Source organism: Lithobates pipiens, unplaced genomic scaffold, assembly GCF_037356315.1.
Source record: "Lithobates pipiens isolate NorthernLeopardFrog02 unplaced genomic scaffold, aLitPip1_a1.2 Scaffold_30, whole genome shotgun sequence".
Lineage (NCBI taxonomy): Eukaryota > Metazoa > Chordata > Amphibia > Anura > Ranidae > Lithobates > Lithobates pipiens.
This window is the reverse complement of record NW_027507791.1, coordinates 30,080,409-30,094,143: the sequence shown is the minus strand read 5'-3', so window position 1 is coordinate 30,094,143 and position 13,735 is coordinate 30,080,409. Positions and strand designations below refer to the sequence as shown.

General features: G+C 50.2%; 1 protein-coding gene across 5 annotated transcripts in view; it reads right to left on the bottom strand.

The window, feature by feature from the left end:
- CGN (cingulin) overlaps window positions 1-13,735 on the bottom strand; it is a 94,413-nt gene that overhangs the window by 70,206 nt on the left and 10,472 nt on the right. The gene's annotated exons all lie outside the window — the stretch shown is intronic.

Sequence of the window (13,735 nt, the reverse complement as noted above, 5' to 3'; positions counted from 1 at the left end):
ATTTTTCCCATTACTGGATAACGCGGCAGCCAGAAGGAGGGTCCTGACCTCGGTACACGTTCTTTGTACCCCTAATGATTCCCCAATGGTTGTTGCTGCCTATAGACCTCATTATGAAGACATGCAGAAGGGGGCTGAGCTCCACACGCATTGCTGGTGTCCTGATTGTTGGGGCCTGGGTGGGGGTCCTGGTGTGAGCTCCCTGCATTGTTGTGACTCAGTATGAAGGAATTCGGACACCAAGCTCTTATCCAGGCCACTCTGATAACAAAGCTGAAATACAGAAATGCAGTGTTGTGAGATGGGGGAGGGGAGGAGGGGGGGAATATTCGCAGCCTTGTACATTTCTACATACAGTAACAGGTCAGCCGTCCACCTGCAGGACAAAAACGGCTCCTTTAATGGAGTGCTATGGCCCTCAGATTATTGGAGCCAGACAACCTGTAACAGCCAGAGGACACCCTGAGATACCGACAGCCAATGCAACACCATATAACCCATCAAACCACCTGAAATACCCCAAAACCATCATATCAAGTCTAACATGACACCATATAGTCCCTCAAACCAACGGAAATACCCCACAACCATAACCTTAGTCTAACATGACACCATATAGTCCCTCAAACCAACGGAAATACCCCACAACCATCACCTTAGTCTAACGTGACACCATAGAGCCCCTCAAACCACATTAAATACCCCAAAACATCACAGTAGTCCAAGATGACGCCAGCATATAACTCATAGCTCCCAAAACACAATGACCAGGCAACCTAGATAACCAAGACCATTTCACCAAACCAGTATGACGCCACATAAACCCTCACTCTAGAGGGGTTCCCCAACACATTGATGGGATGACCCAGATAGCCGAGACCATTGCAAAAACATATAACCGCTCACACTAGAGGGGCTCCCCAACACAATTACCTAGATAGCCAAGAGCACCAAACCAACATGACACCATATAACCCCCCCCCCCCTACTAGTTAGGCTCCCCAAAACATGGATGGGGCAACTTAGATACCCAAGACCATTGCGCCATCATATAACCACTCACACTAGAAGGGATCCCCAACACGATGACATGGCAACCTAGATAACCAAGAGCACCAAACCAACATGACACCATATAACCCCCCCCCCCCCTACTAGTTGGGCTCCCCAAAACATGGATGGGGCAACCTAGATACCCAAGACCATTGCTCCATCATATAACCACTCACACTAGAAGGGATCCCCAACATGATTACAAGGCAACCTAGATAACCAAGACCATTTCACCAAACCAGTATGACGCCACATAAACCCTCACTCTAGAGGGGTTCCCCAACACATTGATGGGATGACCCAGATAGCCGAGACCATTGCAAAAACATAACCGCTCACACTAGAGGGGCTCCCCAACACAATTACCTAGATAGCCAAGAGCACCAAACCAACATGACACCATATAACCCCCCCCCTACTAGTTGGGCTCCCCAAAACATGGATGGGGCAACTTAGATACCCAAGACCATTGCGCCATCATATAACCACTCACACTAGAAGGGATCCCCAACACGATGGCAAGGCAACCTAGATAACCAAGACCACTGCACCAGACCAACATGACACCACACTCACACTAGAGGGGCTCCCCAAACACATTGACGGGGTATACCAGATACTCGATGCCCATCACACCACAGCAGCATGACATTATTTACTATTACAGCAGAGGGGTTCCCCAATACCACATCTCAACCCATTACAGTAAAAGTGCACCTCTAGATGTCCAAACGTATTACACGATTCCGACAAGAGAACATTTAACGCATCACACCAAGTTGGCGCTCTGAGTGGTGCACCCCTAGATGTTCAAGCCCATCACAGAAGCCAAATGACACCGGGTAGCCCTTCAAACCAAAAAGATGCTTCCTAAGCGCTACAGGGCCACCCTATAACCCCATCTCATCTTATCAAACTGAGGGAACACCCACAACATTATAAGGCCACCCTAACACCACACGACAAGGCCACCCCACTATTCAAGTAAAGGGGCACCTACCACACTAGCAGGCCACCGTAACACCACCTCATCTCACCAGAGTATATGGACACCCATCACACGACAAGGCCACCCCATAAATTGATCTCATCATGGCAAATTGAAGAAATACCCAACACACTCTAGGGCAGTGATGGTGAACCTTGGCACCCCAGATGTTTTGGAACTACATTTCCCATGATGCTCAACTACACTACAGAGTGCATGGGCATTATGGGAAATGTAGTTCCAAAACATCTGGGGTGCCAAGGTTCACCATCACTGCTCTAGGGCCTTCCGAACACGGCATCATCCCTCAACAGTGACTGGATAACCACCACACATCAAACGCCACCCCATAATTACATCTCATCCCAATCAAGTGAAGGGACACAGTACTTCATCTCAACACAATAAGGAGACACCACTAGAAGGGCACCCCCAATACCCCAGTCGTCCCATCACGTGAGAAGGCAACCCCATGGACATAGGTCATCCAATTAAATTGAAAGGACACCCACAACACCATCCCCCCCACAATGAATAGACACCCACCACTTGACAAGGTCACCCCATCATCACATCTCATCCTGTTCAGGTGATGGGAAACCCACCACACTAGGGGGCTTCCTCAACACCAAAATGTCATGCCAAGACAGGTGAGGAGGCACCACCACACTAGAAGGGCACCCCAATACCCATGCCATTGTACCACAATGCTAGGACTCCCCATAACCATATTTCACGTGAATGGACACTGATCACACGACAAAGCCACACCATAAATCACATCTCATCCTATTCAAGTGAAGGTGGCACCCACCACACTAGGGGGCTACCCCAACACCAAATTTCATCCCAACACAGTGAGGAGGCACCACCAATACCTCAAGCTGTCCCACCACACTGTGAGGTCAACCCAAAACCATATCTCATAATCACCACATTGAAACCTCTCATTCCACCCCAAAGATAGCGCTTCCCACAGTACAGGCACCCCAAGATGACATATAACCCATGGCAACAAGGCATCCCAGCAAAACTTCTATAAACTGTTGTTCTGGGGGGTGGGGGGCTCCCCAAAACCATTAGCCAAGAACAACATTAAACCAAATCTCCTGGCAGATCCAAGATGCCCCAAAAATATATCTCACACCACCAGGGAACGAGTGCACCCCAAAAAGTTCATGTCTGCCCACCCTCAGCAAACCCAACACCCTCATCGGGGGGGGCGATATCATTTTAGTACAGATGGAAGGTGCCATTCTGCCAGTATGATTTGTTTAAATCAAGTACAGGAATAAGAAACTCCAGCAGGACTGGTTAGTGACTAACCCAGCTACAGGAACCTGCAATTACCCTCCGCTGGGCGTTTTATCTGCCCGTCATTACACCCGCGGGAAGAGACAGAGCCAGACGGGAAAGAAGAACAGCGAGCATGTAAAACAGTCGGTAACTTGACCTCATTACCAGTTTAGAGAACTTACAACAATAAAAACGTAATGCGCTCGGTACATCCTTCCCTCCGCCAGGAGAACGCAACAAAATTTGTGGCAATTTTTTTTTTAACTAATAAAATGTTACAAAGACACAACCAGCCAATTATCGGATCATCATGACGGCGATTACACAACAGAGGCATCAAAACAACTGCCAGGAGCCAAACTGCAAAATGCGGTCGTCATACTCTCGATTTCTTCGATTGTTTACCTCCAGCGTCTACATACAGCGCCGCTCGCCCGCACAGTGAAATCTATTGGTAAATGAAAGCAGATTGCTTGTTGTTCTAATAAATTGGAACGCAGAGGAGTCACACCGTTCTGTCGTATTTAGAAAGATGGCGGTTAGGCTCCGGGATTTCACCTTTAAAAAAAAAGGAGCCCACGGGCGCACACGCTACTATCTGCTCCTGAAATTCCCAACTCAGCCGAATCTTTCCAGGAGTTTTCATGTGAATTGGATTAGAACCGCTATGTGAAATATACAGTCGGAAAGGGATACGGACCGGAGGAGGTGGAAAATATTTTGCTCACAAGTTCATTGTTTGCACAAATGTCTAATCATAGTTCCTCATCAGTGTAACGTAACTGAAGCTTTAACATTAGAATGTCATTTTAAAAAGGTCATTTTCAACCTTTATAAATCTGCAGCTTCCATTAAGAACGATCCCCGGTGATCCTGCCATGGAGGTCCTTGTTCAGGCACTTCCTGTTCTAGGGTAACAACGCTCTGTCCCCGTCTCTCAACTGTGCTCCTGCGTTGTCACACGGGCTGATAGAGATTGAGTGGCTGTTTCAGCACACATCATGACTACCCTTTTTCCCAATGACTACCCATTGGCTTCTCATCATGGTTACCACCTTTCCCAATGACTACCCATTGGCTACCCATTATGGCTACCCCCTTTCCCAATGACTATCCAATGACATTAATGGGTAACTAGAGGAAAGCTGGTGCTGTTCAGACACAAGACTGTCCATCAAGAGGACAAAGCCACTGAGCCATCATAGCAACCTCCTTTCCCAATAGCTACCCATCACAGCTACCCTCCTTTTTAAGGGCTACCTTCTTTATCAAATTGCTACCCCTTTTCCCAATAGCTACCCACCCTGGCTGCCCTCTTTCACAATAGCTACCCACCGTGGCTGCCCTCTTTCACAATAGCTACCCACCGTGGCTGCCCTCTTTCACAATAGCTACCCACCGTGGCTGCCCTCTTTCACAATAGCTACCCACCGTGGCTGCCCTCTTTCACAATAGCTACCCACCGTGGCTGCCCTCTTTCACAATAGCTACCCACCGTGGCTGCCCTCTTTCACAATAGCTACCCACCGTGGCTGCCCTCTTTCACAATAGCTACCCACCGTGGCTGCCCTCTTTCACAATAGCTACCCACCGTGACTGCCCTCTTTCACAATAGCTACCCACCGTAACTGCCCTCTTTCACAATAACTACCCACCGTGGCTGCCCTCTTTACCAATAGCTACCCATCACGGCTGCCCTCTTTCCCAATAGCTACCCTCTTTCCCAATAGCTACCCATCGTGGCTACCCTCCTTTCCAATAGCTACCCATCGTGGCTACCACCTTTCCCAATAGCTACCCATCGTGGCTACCCTCCTTCCCAATAGCTACCCATCAGGGCTACACTCTTTCCCAATAGCTACCTATTGGCTACTCATTGTGACTACCCTCTTTCCCACTAGCTACCCTCTACCCCAATAGTTACCCATCGTGGTTACCCTCTTTCCCTATAGCAATGCATTGGCTGCCCATCATACTTACCCTCTTTTCCTATAGCTACCCCCTTTCCCAATGGCTACCCAGGGACATTAAAGGGCAACTAGAGGAAAGCTGGTGCCAACAATACTCTGTCCCTGTCTCTCAACTGTGCTCCTGCATTGTCACCCAGTCACATGGGCTGATGGAGATTAAGTGGCAGCAAGGGGCTCCTGTAGATAACAAACTGTGCAGCTCTGACCAAGGTTTTAGGTGCATCAGTGATCACATGAATTAAAAAAAGGACTCCGGCATCAAAATTACCTAAAAATCTGTCGGGAGGGTATAAAGATCAAACAACAAAAGTCGATCTAGGTGTGTGATGGTGTCGCCTCTAATAAAAAGGTCCAACTGCAAGAAACAATGACCAGCGTTATTGGTCAGCGATCCCCCCCCCCCACCCATATTTTTTGCGGAGCACAAGCGGGATTTTGAATAATTTTTTGTGGTTCTAGGCTAATCGATGAGCCGGAGACGGATTCTCTTTGAAGGGGGTGCACAGGGCAGAGCAGCAGGCTATATATGGATACTCACATGAAGCTGGTTGATCAAGCGCAGTGACTAGAAACGTCAGTGATCCCTCAGTGTTTTCATTGTCTGCCATGCGTTCATTATTCATGGTGCGTGCGCACCCTCAGGTACCTCCTGAATGAACAGGAGCGACGGGACAATAACAACCACAACACCGTCCACTGAGTAAACTGAATAGTGGCTGTATGAGAGCCGACTCTGATCTTTCTGAATAGCCCGACAGTCACAGTCAAAACACCGATCCAAGAGAGCCCAACCCCACATCGACCTATGAAAACCCAAAATACACCAGATCTACGTGAACCCAACCCCACCGATCTATGAAGAGAGCCCAACCCCACATCGACCTATGAAAACCCAAAATACACCGGCCTATGAAAACCCAAAATACACCAGATCTACGTGAACCCAACCCCAGTGAACCCAACCCCACCGATCTATGAGGGGCCAACCCACACCGATCTACATAAACCCAACCCCAAGCACCGATCTACGTGAACCCAACCCCAGTGAACCCAACCCCACCGATCTATGAGGGCCCAACCCACACCGATCTATGAGGGCCCAACCCACACCGATTTACATAAACCCAACCCCAAGCACCGATCTACGTGAACCCAACCACAGTGAACCCAACCCACCGATCTATGAGGGCCCAACCCACACCGATCGACATAAACCCAACCCCAAGCACCGATCTACGTGAACCCAACCCCACCAATCTATGAGGGCCCAACCCACACCGATCTACATAAACCCAACCCCAAGCACCGATCTACGTGAACCCAACCCCACCAATCTATGAGGGCCCAACCCACACCAATCTACATAAACCCAACCCCAAGCACCGATCTACATGAACCCAACCCCAGTGAACCCAACCCCACCAATCTATGAGGGCCCAACCCACACCGATCTACATAAACCCAACCCCAAGCACCGATCTACGTGAACCCAACCCCACCAATCTATGAGGGCCCAACCCACACCAATCTACATAAACCCAACCCCAAGCACCGATCTACGTGAACCCAACCCCACGATCTACGAGAAACCATCCATACTAATTCAGGAGAAACCAAACACACTAATCTGCAAAAACCCCAAAATACAACGATCTATTAGAACCCAAACATACCAATCTAGGTGAGCCCAAGCACACAAATCTACAAGAATCCAACCACAAAGATCTGTGACAAACGCAAACACACTGATCTACAGGAAACCAAACATACACACACATCGATGTGAACCAAATTACTAACATTCCACAGAAGCATGGAAATTTATTTTCAGAACTCACTGTCAACTTTGTTACAACTGTAGCTTTCATTAAACTAATCCCTGGTGATCCCGCCATGGAGGTCCTTGTTTAGGCATTTCCTGTTCTAGGGTGACAACCCTCTGTTCCTGTCTCCCAATTGTTCTCCTGTGTTGTCACCCCGTCTTTTGATGGAGACTACAAGTGACTGCTGGAACACGACAGACATGGTCCAACGATGTCACCACCAGGAAACCCACCCAGAGAACTGCAATGGAGCCATCACTGGAATGTATGATGACAGGAACATCTCTCTCGTGTATTTGTCTGTCTGGGGTGCCACCTCAAGTCCAACCTGGTGAAGGTATAGCAGATATACTGTACATTGTTACCATTTATACACATACATTTTATAAAGACACAGACAAGAGAAACACCTGGAAGAAAACACAATGCTCCGTGATATATATAAACTTCCTTTCACATAGAATGTCACTGGTTGGGTCACCTCCAGGACTATCCCAGGTGTACACGCCTCATCCAATCACAGATTCTGCCTGTACAGTGGCCATGGAACTGTAAGTTCCAGCACGTTCTGCAAGCGGAGAAAAAGCTGGCCTGCCCCTCAGAAGAAGATGGCCGCGATTGTCTTCAAAGAAAGCCTGAATCCTGCTGGCCACAAACACCTGATCAGCCATTATGACCACCCATTGAGCCATGGACTTCTCTAGACCTTTGAAGGTATGCTGTTGTATCTGGCACCAAGTCATCAGTAGCCTTTAAATCCTGGAAGTTGGGAGGTGGGGGGGTCTCCATGGATCGGGCTACAGCACATCCCACAGATGTTCGATTGGAAGGAGATCTGGGGAATTTGGAGGCCAACCATTCTTGAATTCATCAGACCAGGCCACCTTCTTCCATTGCCCTGTGGTGCAATTCTGATGCTCACGTGCCCATTGTAGAAGTGGTTGGCTGTGAACACGGGTCAGCATGGGCACCCTGACCGGTCTGCGGCTACGCGGCCCCATACACAACAAACTGTGACGCTCTGTGCGTTCCGACATCTCACAATGTGCGTTAGAAGCTACAGCAAGTCAGATAGAGCGCGCCTCATTTCCTGATTCAAGGCCATCTGGCATCATCTATATTATAATATAAGCTCAGTTATAGTTATAGCTATAGTATAAGCCCATGCTATAAAATCTGGGATCTGATTGGCCGGTGTGGGTAACACTTGGCTCCGCGGTTTACAAATGAGTCTCTTTAGGGCAATGATCAGTACGGTGTACACTATACAGGACGCCTGTGACCCGGCACTATGCGGTTAGTAAATAACTCATCTTTACAAGGATTCCCCAGAGAGCAATCACTCAGCCCTTTCCATAACTCAACCATTTCTCCGGGAGAAAATAATCATCTCATTAGAGGAACGGCACGCAGGGAAGACGCTGATCACGCACAGTGGACATTAACTCCAAACTCAGGCCAAAGACCCCCCCCATAAACACTGGAGGGGCATCAGGACCATCGCGTGGCACCTGGGTCCAAAACAAGTCACATTATGTGTCCGATTATAAAAAGCAAACAAACACGGTATTTCCCAGCCTATAGAAGCCGGACATAGGACACATTTTTGGTGAAAAATCACCAAAAATGGGCAACGTGGACAAAATGCTGACAGAGAGGGCGGCTGGATGGAGAAGAGTCCAACCATAGATAAGACCTGGTTCTGAAGGGACAGGATACAGAGGGGCCTGCATGGAGAGGAGTCCAACCATAGATCAGACCTGGCTCTGAAGGGACGGGGCACAGAGGGGCCCGCATGAAGGGTCCCAGCATAGATCAGACTGGATGGAGAAGAGACCCGACACAAAGGGGACTGGATGGAGAAGGGCCCACGTATAGATCAGACCTGGCAGAGAAGGGAATGAACACAGAAGGGCCTGGATAGAGAAATGTCCAAGCATAGACTGTACCTGGTAGCAAAGGGACTGGGCACAGAGGGAAATGGATAGAGATGACTCCAAGTATAGATTGGGCTGGGCACAGAGCTGACTGGATGGAGATGGATCGCAGCATAGATCGGACTGGGTGAAGATGGATCTCAGCATAGATCGGACTGGGTGAAGATGGATCTCAGCATAGATCGGACTGGGTGAAGATGGATCTCAGCATAGATCGGACTGGGTGAAGAAGGGACTGGGTGGAGCTGGGTCTAAGTATAAATCAGGCTGGGTGGAGAAGAAACTAGGCACAGAGGGGACTGGTTGGAGAGGGGACTGGTTGGAGAGGGGACTGGTTGGAGAGGGGACTGGTTGGAGAGGGGACTGGTTGGAGAGGGGACTGGTTGGAGAGGGGACTGGTTGGAGAGGGGACTGGTTGGAGAGGGGACTGGTTGGAGAGGGGACTGGTTGGAGAGGGGACTGGTTGGAGAGGGGACTGGTTGGAGAGGGGACTGGTTGGAGAGGGGACTGGTTGGAGAGGGGACTGGTTGGAGAGGGGACTGGTTGGAGAGGGGACTGGTTGGAGAGGGGACTGGTTGGAGAGGGGACTGGTTGGAGAGGGGACTGGTTGGAGAGGGGACTGGTTGGAGAGGGGACTGGTTGGAGAGGGGACTGGTTGGAGAGGGGACTGGTTGGAGAGGGGACTGGTTGGAGAGGGGACTGGTTGGAGAGGGGACTGGTTGGAGAGGGGACTGGTTGGAGAGGGGACTGGTTGGAGAGGGGACTGGTTGGAGAGGGGACTGGTTGGAGAGGGGACTGGTTGGAGAGGGGACTGGTTGGAGAGGGGACTGGTTGGAGAAGGGACTGGTTGGAGAAGGGACTGGTTGGAGAAGGGACTGGTTGGAGAAGGGACTGGTTGGAGAAGGGACTGGTTGGAGAAGGGACTGGTTGGAGAAGGGACTGGTTGGAGAAGGGACTGGTTGGAGAAGGGACTGGTTGGAGAAGGGACTGGTTGGAGAAGGGACAGGTTGGAGAAGGGACTGGTTGGAGAAGGGACAGGTTGGAGAAGGGACAGGTTGGAGAAGGGACAGGTTGGAGAAGGGACAGGTTGGAGAAGGGACTGGTTGGAGAAGGGACTGGTTGGAGAAGGGACTGGTTGGAGAAGGGACTGGTTGGAGAAGGGACTGGTTGGAGAAGGGACTGGTTGGAGAAGGGGCTGGTTGGAGAAGGGGCTGGTTGGAGAAGGGGCTGGTTGGAGAAGGGGCTGGTTGGAGAAGGGGCTGGTTGGAGAAGGGGCTGGTTGGAGAAGGGGCTGGTTGGAGAAGGGGCTGGTTGGAGAAGGGGCTGGTTGGAGAAGGGGCTGGTTGGAGAAGGGACTGGTTGGAGAAGGGACTGGTTGGAGAAGGGACTGGTTGGAGAGGGGACTGGTTGGAGAGGGGACTGGTTGGAGAGGGGACTGGTTGGAGAGGGGACTGGTTGGAGAGGGGACTGGTTGGAGAGGGGACTGGTTGGAGAGGGGACTGGTTGGAGAGGGGACTGGTTGGAGAGGGGACTGGTTGGAGAGGGGACTGGTTGGAGAGGGGACTGGTTGGAGAGGGGACTGGTTGGAGAGGGGACTGGTTGGAGAGGGGACTGGTTGGAGAGGGGACTGGTTGGAGAGGGGACTGGTTGGAGAGGGGACTGGTTGGAGAGGGGACTGGTTGGAGAGGGGGAGAGGGGACTGGTTGGAGAGGGGGAGAGGGGACTGGTTGGAGAGGGGACTGGTTGGAGAGGGGACTGGTTGGAGAGGGGACGGTGAGGAGAAGGGACTGGGGAGGAGAAGGGCCCCGGCATAGACCCGACTGGGGAGGAGAAGGGCCCCGGCATAGACCCGACTGGGGAGGAGAAGGGCCCCGGCATAGACCCGACTGGGGAGGAGAAGGGCCCCGGCATAGACCCGACTGGGGAGGAGAAGGGCCCCGGCATAGACCCGACTGGGGAGGAGAAGGGCCCCGGCATAGACCCGACTGGGGAGGAGAAGGGCCCCGGCATAGACCCGACTGGGGAGGAGAAGGGCCCCGGCATAGACCCGACTGGGGAGGAGAAGGGCCCCGGCATAGACCCGACTGGGGAGGAGAAGGGCCCCGGCATAGACCCGACTGGGGAGGAGAAGGGCCCCGGCATAGACCCGACTGGGGAGGAGAAGGGCCCCGGCATAGACCCGACTGGGGAGGAGAAGGGCCCCGGCATAGACCCGACTGGGGAGGAGAAGGGCCCCGGCATAGACCCGACTGGGGAGGAGAAGGGCCCCGGCATAGACCCGACTGGGGAGGAGAAGGGCCCCGGCATAGACACATAGAAGACTGGGCCGAGAGGGAATGGACACAGCGAGGCCTGGATGGAGAAGGGGCCAAGCATAGATTGGACCTGGTAGCAGAGATGGTGAACCCATATAGTTTTCTTTTGTCAGTTTATGAAATCAGTGGAATGGGCCCTCACAGATAACCATTATAGGGCCACACAGGAGCCCTCTCTCCAGGCTGCATGGCACCACAGGGAGACACCGCCAGAGATCTGCCCCGACACTGAGCCAGAGGATGACTGGTGCCCCAGGAATGCTGGGAGGAGGCACCCTCCTCACATAATGATTACTATATACATCATACAAGATAACAGAGAGATGTGACGAGGAGGAGAGATGGAAAGGGTGAGACAAAGGGGCGAGGAGGAGAAACCAGAGAGACAGGAAACAGATTGTATAGAGAACTATGCAGGATCTCATCTGATAGAAGGGATTGTATAGAGATCACATACAGTGCCTTGAAAAAGTATTCATACCCCTTGAAATTCCCCACATTTTGTTACAACCAAAAACATAAATGTATTTTATTGGGATTTTATGTGATGGACCAACACAAAGTGTCACAAAATTGTGAAGTGGAAGGAAAATGATACAAATAAATATGTGAAAAGTGTGGGGGAGGGGCATTTGTATGGCGCCCCCCGGAGTCAATACTTTGTAGAACCCCCTTTCTCTACCAGTCTTTTTGGGGGTGTCTCTACCAGCTTTGCCCATCTAGAGAGGACATTTCTGCCCATTCTTCTTCTTTGTAGAATATCTCAAGCTCTGTCAGATTGGATGGAGAGCGTCTGTGATCAGCAATTTTCAAGTCTTGCCAACAGATTCTCAATGGGATTTAGGTCTGGACTGTGACTGGGCCATTCTAACACATGAATATGCTTTGATGTGAACCATTCCATTGTAGCTCTGGCTGGATGTTTCGGGTCGTTGTCCTGCTGGAAGGGGAACCTCCGCCCCGGTCTCAAGTCTTCTGCCGACTCTAACAGGTTTTCTTCTAAGATTGTCCTGTATTTGTCTCCATCCATCTTCCCATCACCTCTGACCAGCTTCCCTGTCCCTGCTGAAGAAAACCATCCCCACCACATGATGCTGCCACCACCATGTCTCACGGTGGGGATGGTGTGTTCGGGGGATGGGCGGTGTTAGTTTCCCCCACACATAGCGTTTTGCTTTTAGGCCATAAAGTAGAATTTTGGTCTCCTCTGACCAGATCACCTTCTTCCACATGTTTGCTGCCCCCTCCCCCACACGGCTTCTCACACACTACAAACAGGACTTCTTATGACTTTCTTTCTCCAATGTCTTTCTTCTTGTCACTCTTCCATAAAGGGCAGATTTGTGGAGAGACGACTAATAGTTGTCCTGTGGACAGATTCTCCCCCCTGAGCTGTGGATCTCTGCAGCTCCTCCAGAGTTACCATGGACCTCTTGGCTCTTCTCCGATGAATGCTCTCCTTGCCCGGCCCGGTCAGTTTAGGTGGACGGCCATGTCTTGGTAGGTTTGCAGTTGTGCCCATACTCTTTCCATTTTCCGGTGATGGATTGAACAGAGCTCCGTGAGATGGTCAAAGCTTGGGAGATTTTATTATAACCTAACCCTGCTTTATACTTCTCCACAACTTCTTTATCCCTGACCTGCCTGGTGTGTTCCTTGGCCTTCATGATGCTGTTTGTTCACTGAGGTTCTCTAACAAACCTCTGAGGGCTTCACAGAACAGCTGTATTTATACTGAGATTAAATGACAAACAAGTGGACTTTATTTACTAATTAGGTGACTTCTGAAGGCGATTGGATCCTCTAGATTTTAGTTAGGGATATCAGAGTAAAGGGGGCGCCATACAAATGCCCCTCCCCCATACCTTTCACATGTTTATTTGTATCATTTATTGTTTTCCTTCCACTTTGTGTTGGTCCATCACATAAAATCCCAATAAAATATATTTACCTTTTTGGTTGTAACATAACAAAAATGTGGAAAATTTCAAGGGGTATGAATACTTTTTCAAGGCACTATATACAGGATCTCATCTTATAGAAGGGATTGTATGGAGATCACATAGAAAGGATCTCATTCAGTAAATGTCGGCTTTACTCCGCAAACCTTCGATGGATTCATACGTCATTCTGGAATTCTATTCTCCTCTATAGAATGACTTTATCTAATAGGCTTCTGTTTCCCCTTTATATACACAACATTCCATGTGTGGCAGTAATTGGGTGAAATGTCACACAGGTAATGAGCGTTATTTTTAATCTCTCATTTATTAAAAAGATCAATAAAAGAATAAAATGAGAGATAAGAGGAAAAACACACACACACGGAGAGAAAGAAAGAGCGAAAGGAAGA